The sequence below is a fragment of the Hemitrygon akajei genome, chromosome 5 (genome assembly GCF_048418815.1).
Source record: "Hemitrygon akajei chromosome 5, sHemAka1.3, whole genome shotgun sequence".
Classification (NCBI taxonomy): Eukaryota; Metazoa; Chordata; class Chondrichthyes; order Myliobatiformes; family Dasyatidae; genus Hemitrygon; species Hemitrygon akajei.
In genome coordinates, this window is record NC_133128.1 from 195381756 (window position 1) to 195395192 (window position 13437).

Consider the following 13437-nt stretch of genomic DNA (forward strand, 5'->3'; position numbering starts at 1 on the left):
GGGAGGAATTACCAAAGAATTTCCATGTTTTGGTTTTGACTCCCATGTGGCATATATCTTAAATAGAGAACGCAGTAGAGTTCTGGGAATAACATGATCTGGTGCAGCCTTGTTTTAACAGAGGGTTTTTGTTACTTTCCTGCTGGGAGATTTGAAAATGCCCTGCAGATTTTCAAACCCATCCACTTTTTATTATCAAGGCCAGTTTGCTCATTGACAGAAAAGCACTGTCTCTTCAACAAATATTCATTCAATCACTGATGAAATAAACACTAGAAGAGCAATGGTGTGGTACACATTTCACAGAACTACAAAGTACAGCAATTAAATATGAGTTATTTGCCAAATCTCCTTTGCCAGCCTACTAAGCTTCAGCTCAGTGTAAAGGGTAGAGGCGAACTTTCCCTGCACTAAAGGGCAGTTGTAAATCTCACAAGAGGCTGCTTGTAAATCTGCCAAGTTACCAACCCTTGCAAAACTGGAATTTTGCCTGCTGATTTGGAAACATTCACATTAATCAGGTTTCTATGATCTATTCAACATAAAACTCAGTAGTACTAATGCCACTTGTTAATGAAGCAATTAATGTTTAGCAACAAGCTGTTACCTTAAAAAAGTGACCTTAGTCATACAATTGATGTCATGAATGTGGTGACTAGCACAAATTGTATCCACATTCTGATGATAAACATTATTATTACTTCAACTATCAATTAGCATGACAATGTAAAATCTCTTTTCCTATACATTTCTGCAAGAGCAGATGTAACATTGTCTTCAAATATTGCATCTGTAACTGATTTTTCCCAATTGTTTTAAGTGAGGCCATTTGCTGACTGTGAAAATGCAGGGCACTGACCAGGCAGACTAAAGGCACCAGAAGGGAAACTACATTATATTAAATGGCCTTTTCACTAAGGCAACAATTCAATTTGGGTGTAGATTGACAACACAATAAAGGTCAGATTTTACTGCCTGCAGAGTGGAAGGGAAATGTGGCCCTCGCTTTTACATTGTGCTGAATGGTAGTGGAGAGTCAGATACATATACTTCAAAGATCAGCGATGCTTATTGTTCTCAAGAAGTATTAATAAATCAGAACAAGTCTTTCTAAATATATTCTACATTCTGTTAACACAAATGGAAAATAAAAACATTGAAGATTTGTTGCAGTATATTATTTCTCAGTTCTAATATGGCAATAATGACTATCACCTTACTTTAAGAGGAAGCAGATTTGGAAAGATTTGAGGAAAATATACAAGAGCAGCTACTGTTCAAAATCCCTCATCATTGATAAATTAAATAGAGCATTATCACCCTCTTTGAAAGTGAAGACGTTTAGAACTTATATTAATTTTAATTTTGGAATACACACATCCAGAACTGTTTATTCAATTCTATTCATGGGTTGGACCATCATGGAGGGTGCAAGCAGAAGGAAAAACAAGAAATGCACTTGCAGATTTTGCCATGATTGAACATTTTCCACATGTACCATTTACAATGTGCATTATTTCACCATGCATGAGTACACTAGATGGAACAAGAAAAAATAATGATTGACACCCTGGCATATTGTATACTTTCTCATGCATTGCAGACGAGTCAAAAACTGAAAAGATCTCTGCCTTCCCACTCACACTAATATAGGAACTTGCTTTTGCATGTCTGTTGGTTTAAAAAAAATCTACATATGCCATAGCTTTGTGGAATACACTTTTACAACACCAAAGATATCCAGATTAAATGCAAAATTCCAATATTAGTCAGGAGATGCAGTTGTGTGTGAATAGTTCCTCTGTCACAGTAGTATGAACCCATATTCATAAACCCAGAAAGCATTAAAAATCAATTACCATCTGATGGCATAATCGTTTACCCCTTCATTGTAACCATAAAGGCAGGCCTGCTATTGACCAGAGCAAGAGAAGCAAGCTGATTGCATATTTTGACAAATTAGATGATTAACTGAAGAAATCAAGCTCAGGCCCACTGAGTCTCTATAGATTTTTAGAAGAGGAGGGGGAAAGAATTGTTGTTGAAAACGGATACACGTCCAGGGAGACACTAGTCCACAGAGACTCTAAAAGGAGTTGGAACAGCAGGACTGCTTTTAGCACCGAATCAAACAGTGGTCAGGCTATAGGCATTGATTAGTGTCAAGGTTAATAATAACAGGAATGTTTCAGTCTTTTTTAAAAACTTAGAAACCTAATATTGAATGACCCAAATATGCAACATCACACCATTGGTGAATTAAAAAAATGGAAAGACAATACTGAACAGAAAATGAAAAATAGTCTACATTTTGTGTATCATGTTTAAATCAACTCTAATTCTTCTCTATGCAAAGGAAATTTCATTATGATATTTAAACTGCTGTAAATGTATTTCTTGTTCTCCAACACTGAAATGGGCATTTGTCTATGAGTCAGTAAACACAGATGATTCAAAAGTCTAAGTGTTTTCCCTTCCAAATAAAATGTATTACCAGTGAAAAATGAAAGGAATGTTATCATTACATTTAACCGATTTCAAATATGTTTCAACAGTAGCTATCTGCATTGGGGCTTAACTCCCAACCTACCCTCAATATACAATTAGAAATTTGGAGCTTTGGAAAAAAGTCAATAGTTTCAGATGCAATTACAGAAACAAGGTATTGGGATAGGAAAGCAATGGCACAACATGCAATATTTGCTTGAAATTGCAAAGGAAAGCCATCCAAAAGAAATACCAATAAAAGGTTCTTTTAAATTTGGGGTGTTTTTAAAGAATAGAAGAGAGAACTTTATTTGCTGCAACAATGAATGAATCTTTCAGTGATTTTAAAGCAAATGGAAAAGCATTCCTGTTTGCCAAATACTTGGACATGTGACACCATTGGGTAATATAGTGTAGTCACTCTGCTGTACTTCTTTGGGCTTAAATATAGCAAAACACAGAGCAATTATCAGAGTGGATGCAAACAAAACTGTTTCAAAAGTTCATTGTACGGAAAGTACTACAAAGACTTATTAAATACTAATATAATTTTACAAGGCAAAACAAAAATTTCAGTGTAGCTTAAACCTCAAACTCTAATGTCCATGAGGGTCATCAACATGGATATGGGATATTTGACTGTGCAACGTGCCAAACTTAAAAAAAACTTTGTACATTTTATTAACTACTATTTTGCACAAAAGTGCCAGTTTTCAAACTAGACAAACTGAACAAGTCAGGAACAGGCAAATGCTTCTTACACAAAAATATGTTGAACATTAAACAATAAATCCTGTGATTATCTGAAAGAAATGTTATAAGTGCACCTATCCTGCCAAGTAAAAATCATTTAACCAATAAAGTTACGGATATTATTCATCATTAAGTCAGCAAAGAGTACCACCCCAAACAAGTTCCAATCATGCCCACCATCTCTTAAATATGGAATTATCAATGCAATAATGTTGAATTTAACAACAGTTCCTTAATTGATTAAGTTATAATTCTGGATTTAAAGAAGGACAAATTGGAAATTTTAATCTGAAAGTGTATGCTGAGATGCCAGGTTCTGTGAAACAATTTCTGTATATTATTTATTGGGTTATACATTACTGTCATGCCAGTTAGTCATATTATCTGGTGATTGATTGCCTAATGAATAAACTTCCATTAGACATTGGAACACTCTCAATGATCCAGTATTAATGAAAATTTCCATAGTAATTAACATGTCTAGAAATGTATATAACATAGCAGGAACATTTAAGTATCCACCAACACCTTATTACTGATTATTATGTCCACAGAATTGTAGTGGTATTGGTTGCTGACCAGAAATATGGATTATTCCAGAAAAAAATAATACCTAATACATAGTTTCTTTTGCTAAACTATTTATTGATCTTTTCATCAACAGTAACTCATTACCGGCACCATTAAGTCTGCAAACAATATACAGTAACCAAAAAGACCCTTTCATGGAATATTATAGAAACACAACAGGGATATGTGCATCAGGACGCTGAAAGCATTAGAATGGTTGAGTAGTAGCCTCAGCTATGAATTTTAGCATTAATAATTTCTGTAAAGTCAACTGACAGATTAGCATGGTCAAAATAAATCTAAAGTGATTTTACATTTTTACTGCTATTAGCAACAGCCGAAGTTAAATTACTCAACAACTGATGTAAATGCCTGCCTCACAGGATACCCAAGAACGTACTCCTCTGAATATGCCAATCAATTTATCTTACCCTTTATTAGTTAACACACTTTAATCAAATTCAGTCAACATTTGAAGATCAATAGAACCACAAAGTTAACATTTACTTATTTTAAACTTAAAACCGTAATACTACTTTGCGCATAGATTCATGTTTAAACACAACATTATGAATGAACTGAAATCATTTAAACAAAATGACAAGTTTTATTCATGTACCTCGTAACTGCAGAATAATAATGATGAAATCCAACCATTTGGTACACCACAACTTGCTATGTGTGGGTAAACAGAAAAATTGCTGGAAAAGCATTTTTTTTCTTTTAAATGCAGTAGCAGCGTATGGAAACTTTCTTCTTGGGCCAACTGGCATGGGTCCAAGTATAGCATATTAAAAAAAGAAAACTACTCACATACTATGTTCTACTGACTACTGTATTAATTTAGAAAATAAAATGCTATATGACTCAGAAGCATTTTATACGATTTATTTTCTATATGGCTGCTGTATACTTTCAAATGAACTAATATTGCCAAACATCCACAATCCAGTATTAAATTTGCAAACATTTCTAAGTTGCACAAGGACAATTTTCAACACAACTGCTATTTTGAAATATTCAAGGACAAAAAGAAACCACCATACTGGTGTAAAATAATTCTATAGATAAAATTATCACAAATTGTATGCAATTGAATTCTTTCAACATGACATAACATTGTAAAATACTTCAAATCAGTTAGGTGTCTTCCTTTGAGTCAATAATGTTGATGTTCAACTTCGCAATTTGTATTTGATGAAAAGATTCTGTATACATGTGTAACAGAGTAGTGAAAATGTTTTGATTCTGACTAAACATTTAGTTCTAGAGTTGTTTTGTTATTTCTAAAAATTTACATTTAAGTAGTATCATTGGCTTTCTAGTGCAAAATTGCTAAGAAGGTATCAAGGTAGGACCTTTCCATCAGCAAAACATGAAAGAATATGGGGAGAAAGTAGGAGATTGAGGCTGAGGGAGAATTGGATCAGCCATGATGAAATGGCAGAGCAGACTTGATGGGCCAAATGGCCTGCTTCTGCTCTAAAATCTTACCATCTTAATTTAACCCTGTCCATTCAGAACATCTAGGTGTAGAGAACCAAAAGAGTTTTGTAGTGATGACATTTTCTTGTCCTTTGTATTCATCTAGTTTAATTATTCAAAATAATCACCCTCCACTGGATTCCTTCCAACAGTTCTTGGAATTTGTTTGCGAGTATTAAATATTTAATTCCCAGCATATGGAAAGTCATCCCTGACATTTCCAAATACACAATATTCCAACGTTCAACCCTTCCATATTTATCAACTGAAACTTGTGGTAGAATACAAGGCCAACAAACAGAGATTTCTCTGAAGACAATGTAATAATTGTGCATACAGGCGAAGATTCTATGACTAAAATAGTTCCCACGGTGCCTAATGGTATTCACCAGTGGAAAAGTCCCAAGAGAGGCTCCTAGCAAAGTATTACACACATGCTCCATTCGAATGCTACATACATGTACATGCCCGATCTTCAGAAAGCAACTTTAACATTGTAGAAATAAATGTGTGCTTGTAAAGAGTTCCAGAGAGGCAAATTGTTGCAGTTATCAACACTTCGAAGGATAGCCGTGTTTATCAGTAGCAGCATACATTTCGGGAGGACTGGAATTAAACAGTGCCACTCTTTCCTGAAGAAATCATTTACGATGACCAGATCATGTGAGATGTTACAGGGATTAACCCACAAGACAAAACCTTAATCGGACTTCAAAATAAGGCTTCAGTATCTGCTTTCAGTCTCTAAAATGATCATATTTCTCTTCCATCATTCAGAATTAAGCAGCTTACAGCTGGATGGCGACTCAGCACATGCAGTTGCTAATAGCAACAGGGCACACACTTGTGTTTCCGAGCCATATAATGAGGCTTTTGCTGTCCCTGTTGACTGCCTCACAGACATTTTTTGGATGTAATGACAACAGTTTGCTTCCATTAAAAATCAAGCCAATCTTACGTTAAATGAAAAGAGTTGATTGGTCTGTTCGTGTGTTCAAAACAATATTTAGATTCTGGAAATAGTATTCGTTGTATTTCCAAGCAGATTCAAAATCAACACTAGTGGAAATTATGCAGGCATTTCCGTAACAAAACCACTTTTAGATTTCATGAAAAATCCCACATAAATACTGATTGTAAGCACAGAAAATACATTCAACATCAGAATATATTTCTTCTTACCCACACTATGAGAGAACATCCTTACAGCAGAGGCCCCTCTCATAAGAGTCACAGTAATCCTCAAAGCAGTGGAACAACAGCATACAAAGGTCCAGAGTTGATAAACTTTCTCGCCAGTTTGCGGCCAAACCCAGCCACTGCAGTGAAAACAGTCTCGCGCTTTGCTTTGTTGTGCTTCACTGGTTTCTCAGGGAGAGGGGTACTTAACATGCGTTTAGGGACGGCTGCTGCCTTTGAAGGTGGCAGTTTCCTCGGGGAGAGAAGCTTACAGCCGATCAAGAGCACACTGCTGATGCTCTGTGTGCGATCCTACAACTGGGCCTATTAATTCTCGTCCCTAAGAAACTACCGAGAATCTGCTGTCGAGTGAAGCCATCTGCTGCCATCATAATCAGTCTGAACTGAATGGCTCTGACAAATCTGTGCCTGCAGCAGGGGTTAGGGAAGTTGGTGCAGGGGGAAGGGTATGTTTCTTTTGTCTGCTGAAAACCAGGTTATTGTGAATGGAAAGGCACTTTGGGAAGTGGAATCAAAAACCATCCAGGTTAAAGGCAACACCAATCCCCATCGCCAAGCATTTGCTGCTAATGAAGTAAATGAACAATTACCTTAATCAGATTAGCAATTTGTAGCATGAAGCACGATGCAGCTAAATTTGTATCTCTAGGGTAATTTGTGTGAATAAAAACGCCATATCAGGTGATCAGCAATCACTTTGTGAAAGGTTGTAGCAGAGAACAAATTCTACTCTGGGCAGTAATCGATAAAAATAGTCATTATTGCTTTTCAAAATCCCACACAGTGTCACAAGTTGTTTCCTTCATTCTTAATTCAACTCTGAACTGTGCAAAAATGAGCTGAATGCTTCATTCTAGTGCCTTAGCTGCTCAGCCTGTCTGTTAGTGTTTAGTGTATACATTGCAAACTAAACTATTGAAAAACATGACTCCAGCAGCAGCCAATCACTGAAAATCAGTCAAAGTTAAATCTGCACAAAAATAGGATGCAAAGGATTTATAAACTAATCAAGATTTTGATAAACTACTAGCAGTAATTATTTACTTTCAAATTGAGGACAGTTAAGGAAGTTGTTTATGAACATTAAAGAAAATCATATAATTTATATTAATGCACTAATTGTAACAATACAAGACTCCACAGTTTGATGGGTTATTATTAACTCATAATTAGTATGTTCATTAACTATTCCTATTGTTATTTAATCATATCAGGACTTTGGTTTGTTACATGCTACAAAACCTCAGAGTTTACATGCTGAACTCAAATTAAATTTGACGTGTTGAAAGTGGCTTTCAGAACAATGTCAGATTCAGAAGATCAGAACAAGGCGGTCTTCAACTTGTTATTAAGCAGTTACTGTGATCTGCTGTGGCCTACAATGCATGATAGATAAATGATGGACAACACATACCATGCTGCTGGACCTGAAGTGTCTCCAGCAAGTGGGAAGGGAAGAGGAACATGGGTGGGGGGGTTGATCTTGTAACAATACTCAAAAGAACCCTGGAATTGGGAGGAATATGCCTGCTCTTGCTTACTCTGCACAAACACTGTGGGAGGGAATGGTACTGCTGAATGGTTACCTTGAGGGAGGGTGGACCGAGGGAGAATCACACTATGTGTGGGGGCAGTAAGAAGGGAGGGTAAGAATTTTTAAAAAGTAACAAAAAACTTCCCTCCCCTCTCCTTCCATTCCCCACTCTGGCCTTATTTGCCTAGCATCTCCCCCTGGGTCCCCTCCTCATTCCCGTTCTCCTATGGTCCAGTCTCCTCTCCTATCAGATTCCTTCCTCTCCAGCTCTTTGCCTTTTCTACCCAGCTGGTTTCACCTATTATCTTCTAGCTAAACTCCTTCCCCTCCCTAAACTTTTTATTCTGACATCTTCCTTCTTCCACTCTACTCCTGAAGAAGGGTCGTGGACTGAAACATCAACTGTTTATTGATTTCCATCGATGTTGCCTGACTGGCAGAGTTCCTCCAACATTTTGTGTGTGTTGCTCTGCATTTCCAGCATCTGCAGACTTTCCTATGTTTATGATTTTCTTTTAAATATAGTGTTTTAAATTTAACTTTCAAAACAACTACGGTTGCTGCTGAAGAACTGTGGCCTATTCTATATTCTGTCTAAATCAGTCACACACAGTATGTTCACTTGCACCTTAGACTGAACCTGTATTTAAGGTCCCGATTTAATGTTACTTCCAATGTCTCTCAGTTCACCTTGGGATGAAATACTTAAGTCTCAAAATTACACCTCAGCCCGAATTTTACCTGCAAGTGCCTTCTTCTGAGAGCCAACTCTTGAGTTCAAGAGGGCCAACTGAAATCCTGCCAGATTCTTACGTGTGTTAAAAATAATCAGGAAACATAATCCAGGTTCTTACTTTAAACGCAAATAGACATTTAAATTTGTGAGTAATTTCCTCACTGGAGTTGCCTGTACACTAATGATTTCCTTTCTGTTGTTATCCTTATTTTTCCACTTAGTCTGACCTCAGTGACGTGGTTTCTTAGTCAGGACTGCTCAGCTTGTGAACCTAGCCTTTCCCTTGCCAGCAATACCTACTTAAATCAAATAACACTCTTCCACAATAGCTGGTATGATCTAATTCAGCAGAATTGCCCAGTTGTAATGTGACCTTAACAGCCGTTCATTGAGGCAGACCTGGTAAAGAGTACACTGTTCTACAAACGTTTGTAGTTCTGCCACACGCTTTGGGAAGGAAGAAGATCTCAAGAGTTGTAGCTGAGTTAGTTTTTGTTTGGTTTGATGCTTTTCTTCAGAAACAACTCAGCAGGAATGATTCAATGTAAAAAGTGGACTCACATGGCAGTAGCTCTGCCGCTGTGTCAGTGGCTTGTTAGCGCAGAGTTTAGTGCATCATCTTACAGTACCAGCAGTCGGCCATCAGGCTGTAATTCCCTTTGCTGACTGTACACTCCCCCCGTGACCATGTGGATCTCCTCTGAGCGCTCCGATTTCCTCCTGGAGCACAAGCGTCAGAGTTATGGTAGTGTTTTTTGGGCATGCTATGTTGGTCCCAGAACTTGCAATCTGCTCTGCAAATCCTCACCAATTTGATAAAACACATTTGACACCTTTCACGATATGATCCGTAGACCAATGCTGCTGGGACACAAGCCATGACTGATCAACTCTGGCTGGAATTACCTCAACAAGGGTATCTGATGCTGATGACCTCAGGTTACATCACTGATGTGTCCCAGTGCATCCGAAGATGCTTTTCTGTATGTTCCAGTGTTTTAGATGTACATGCAACAAACAGAGCTAATCTTTAATCTTTAACCTAACCCTCAGCATAATCTTAACAATAAACCTAACCAAAACTATAACCCTAACCATAGCCTAACCCCAAGTGCAACCCTAAACCTGACCCTGACATGAACATCCACTCCTATTTGCATACTTTTTTGCCATTAACCAGTAAAAGACAATCAAAAGCATGTATTTATTAACTGCTATTCTTGGATTGAGTGAGGAAACTGAAACACCAATAGGAAGACAATGGCTGCAGGGGGAACAGCACAATTCCTCAGAGATTGTGCCAAAGCCAGGGTAAAGCTGTGCTCCTGAGGGCTCCATGGCAGTTCTACTAACTGTGTCACAACCATATATATAACATTACACGTAGCACTAGCAGTGTCAGTGTAAATATAATATTATATTTAGTATCACATGTAGTACTAACAATGTCACCACCTCGTCACAGTAATATTATATATACTATTGCACATAGTACTAACAGTATCACCACCTCGTGGTGGCATCCGTCAGTCTCGAGAGACCATGGATCTGCGCCTGGAGTTTCCAGAGCGCAGGCCTGGGCAGGGTTGTATGGGAGACCAGCAGTTGCCCAAGCTGCAGGCCTTCCCCTCTCCACACCACCGATGTTGTCCAAGGGAAGGGCACTAGGACCCAAGCAGCTTGGCACTGGTGTCATCGCAGAGCAATGTGTTGTTAAGTGCCTTGCTCAAGGACACAAACACGCTGCCTCAGCTGAGGCTCGAACCAGTGACCTTCAGGTTACTAGTCTGATGCCTTGCCCACTAGGCCACGCGCCAACACATCACCACCTCATCACAGTAATATTATGTATAGTATTCCACATAGTATTAACAGTGTCACCACCACATTGAGGTAATATCATATTTAGTTATACACATAGTACTAAGAACTTCACCACCACATTGCAGTAATATATATAGTATTACATGTAGTACTAACAGTGTTACCACCTCATCACAGTAATAGATATGGTATTAGATGTAGTACTAACTGTGTCACCAGCAAGGCATTTGATAAGATACCCCATCAAAGGCTTACTGAGAAAGTAAGAAGGCATGGGATCCAAGGGGACATTGCTTTGTGGATCCAGAACTGGCTTGCCCACAGAAGGCAAAGAGTGGTTGTAGACTGGTCATATTCTGCATGGAGGTCGGTGACCAGTGGTGTGCCTCAGGGATCTGTTCTGGGACCCTTACTCTTCGTGATTTTTATAAATGACCAGGATGAGGAAGTGGAGGGATGGGTTAGTAAGTTTGCTAATGACACAAAGGTTGGAGGTGTTGTGGATAGTGTGGAGAGCTGTCAATGAGTCCTGATGAAGGGTCTCGGCCTGAAACGTTGACAGTGCTTCTCCTTATAGATGCTGCCTGGCCTGCTGCATTCCACCAGCATTTTGTGTGTGTTGCTTGAATTTCCGGCATCTGCAGATTTCCTTGTGTGAGCTGTCAAAGGTTAGAATGGGACATTGATAACTGGGCAGAGAAGTGGCAGATAGAGTTCAACCCAGATAAGTGTGAGGTGGTTCATTTTGCTAGGTCAAGTATGATAGCAGAATATAGTATTAATGGTAAATCACTTGGCAGTGTGGAGGATCAGAGGGATCTTGGGGTCCGAGTCCATAGGACGCTCAAAGCAGTTGCACAGCTTGACTCTGTGGTTAAGAAGGTGTATGGTGTATTGGCTTTCATTAATTGTGGAATTGAATTTAGGAGCCAAAAGGTAATGTTGCAGCTATATAGGACCCTGGTCAGACCCCACTTGGAGTACTGTGCTCAGTTCTGGTCACCTCACTACAGGAAGGACGTGGAAGCCATAGAAAGGGTGCAGAGGAGATTTACAAGGATGTTAATATGATTTACAAGGGGATTTGCAAGGATGTCCTGACAAAAGGTCTCGGCCCAAAATGTCGACTGTACTTCTTCCTATAGATGCTGCCTGGCCTGCTGCGTTCCACAAGCATTTTGTGTGTGTTGCATACAAGGATGATGCCTGGATTGGGGAGCATGCCTTATGAAAACAGGTTGAGTGAACTTGGCCTTTTCTCCTTGGTGTGACAGAGGATGAGAGGTGACCTGATAGAGGTGGATAAGATAATTAGAGACATTGATCGTGTGGACAGTCAGAGGCTTTTTCCCAGGGCTGAAATGGTTGCCACAAGAGGACACAGGTTTAAGGTGCTGGGGAGTAGGTACAGAGGAGGTGTCAGGGGTAAGTTTTTTACTCAGACAGTGGTGAGTGGATGGAATGGGCTGCCGTCAATGGTGGTGGAGGTAGGTACGATAGGGTCTTTTAAGAGACTTAGGCACATGGAGCTTAGAAAAATAGAGGGCTATGGGTAAGCCTGGTAATTTCTAAGGTTGGGATATGTTCGGCACAACTTTGTGGGCTGAAGGGCCTGTATTGTGTTGTAGGTTTTCTATGTTTCTGTGTTTAACATCACAGTAATATTATATAGTATTACACATAGTACTAGCAATATGACCACCACATCACAATAATATTATATATAGTATTACACGTAGTACCAACTGTGTCAGCACAACATCACAGTAATATTATATTTAGTATCATATGTAGTACTAATAGATTCACCACCACATCGCAGTAATATTTCACCTCTAAAGTCATCTTGATGTGGTTTCGTAATTAAAAGTACAATGGCATATTTAGAGTGTAAACAATTCTTGATGGTAGCCAGAGAGTAGAAATTATTTCTTTTCCATTTACATTTTTCTGTGGTATAAACACATGAATTTAAGACCCACACTATTATAACCAGGAAATATTTACAAGCTAGAAAGCAAAGCTCATTTTCCTGTCATGTTTCCTAACGTATTCTTACTCTTCAGTTAGAGACTGATCACAAACTATTCATATGTAAAAAAGAGACAAGGTTTAAGTTCATTTATATACAAATCATTCATCTCACACTAAATCAAGTTATCATGCTAATTTACTTGCCTCTAAAAACTTGCTCAGCTACACAAAACCCACTATTTTGACACATAATTTTGATACAATTATTTTGACACATTTCGTCAGAGCTTGAGAAGGGGAGGATTCACGGGCTTTTTCAGTTTTTTAAACGGCCAACCGATTGGGAGCCGAGGAGCTGAAGACGGCCGGTCAGCTAGTGGACTGTAAAAGAAGTTTCGTCTAGCGAAGCTGTCATCGTCGTAGTGGCCATCGTCGGAGTGGACTGAGTCAGAGTGGGACAGCTTTGGCTCAATCAGGCTTCAGCGAGAAACAGGCAGAGGCGAGGGTAGGTTCCGGTAAGTTGTTGTTGTTTTTTTCTCATTTGATTTCATTTTTAACTAGTAAGTTTAGACAGAATGCCAGGCAGCATGTTGGAATGCTCCTCTTGCAGGATGTGGGAAGTTAGGGAGACCTCCGGTGTCCCTGACAACGACACCTGCAAGAAGTGCATCCATCTGCAGCTCCCAGCAAACCACATTAGGGAACTGGAGCAGGAGCTGGATGACCTCCAGATCATTCGGGAGAATGAGTAGTTTCTAGATAGTAGTTTCAGGGAGGTAGCTATGCAAAAGGAGCAGGTCACAGGTTACCATCAGGCGAGGGAAGGGGAAAGGGCAGGCAGAGCAGTGTTCCCCTGTGGCCATTTGGCTTAACA

At 38.9% G+C, this 13437-nt stretch overlaps 1 protein-coding gene across 3 annotated transcripts in view; it reads right to left on the minus strand.

Annotated features, from left to right (window-relative positions):
• nckap5l (NCK-associated protein 5-like) overlaps nt 1-13437 on the minus strand; it is an 883389-nt gene that overhangs the window by 598858 nt on the left and 271094 nt on the right. The window contains exon 1 of one of the 3 annotated variants that reach the window (XM_073047597.1): nt 6478-6546. The exons of the other annotated variants lie outside the window; for them this stretch is intronic. The gene's annotated coding sequence lies outside the window, so the exon portion shown is untranslated. Of the gene's footprint in view, nt 1-6477; nt 6547-13437 lie in introns of those variants that run through there. 3 annotated transcript variants of the gene reach the window in all.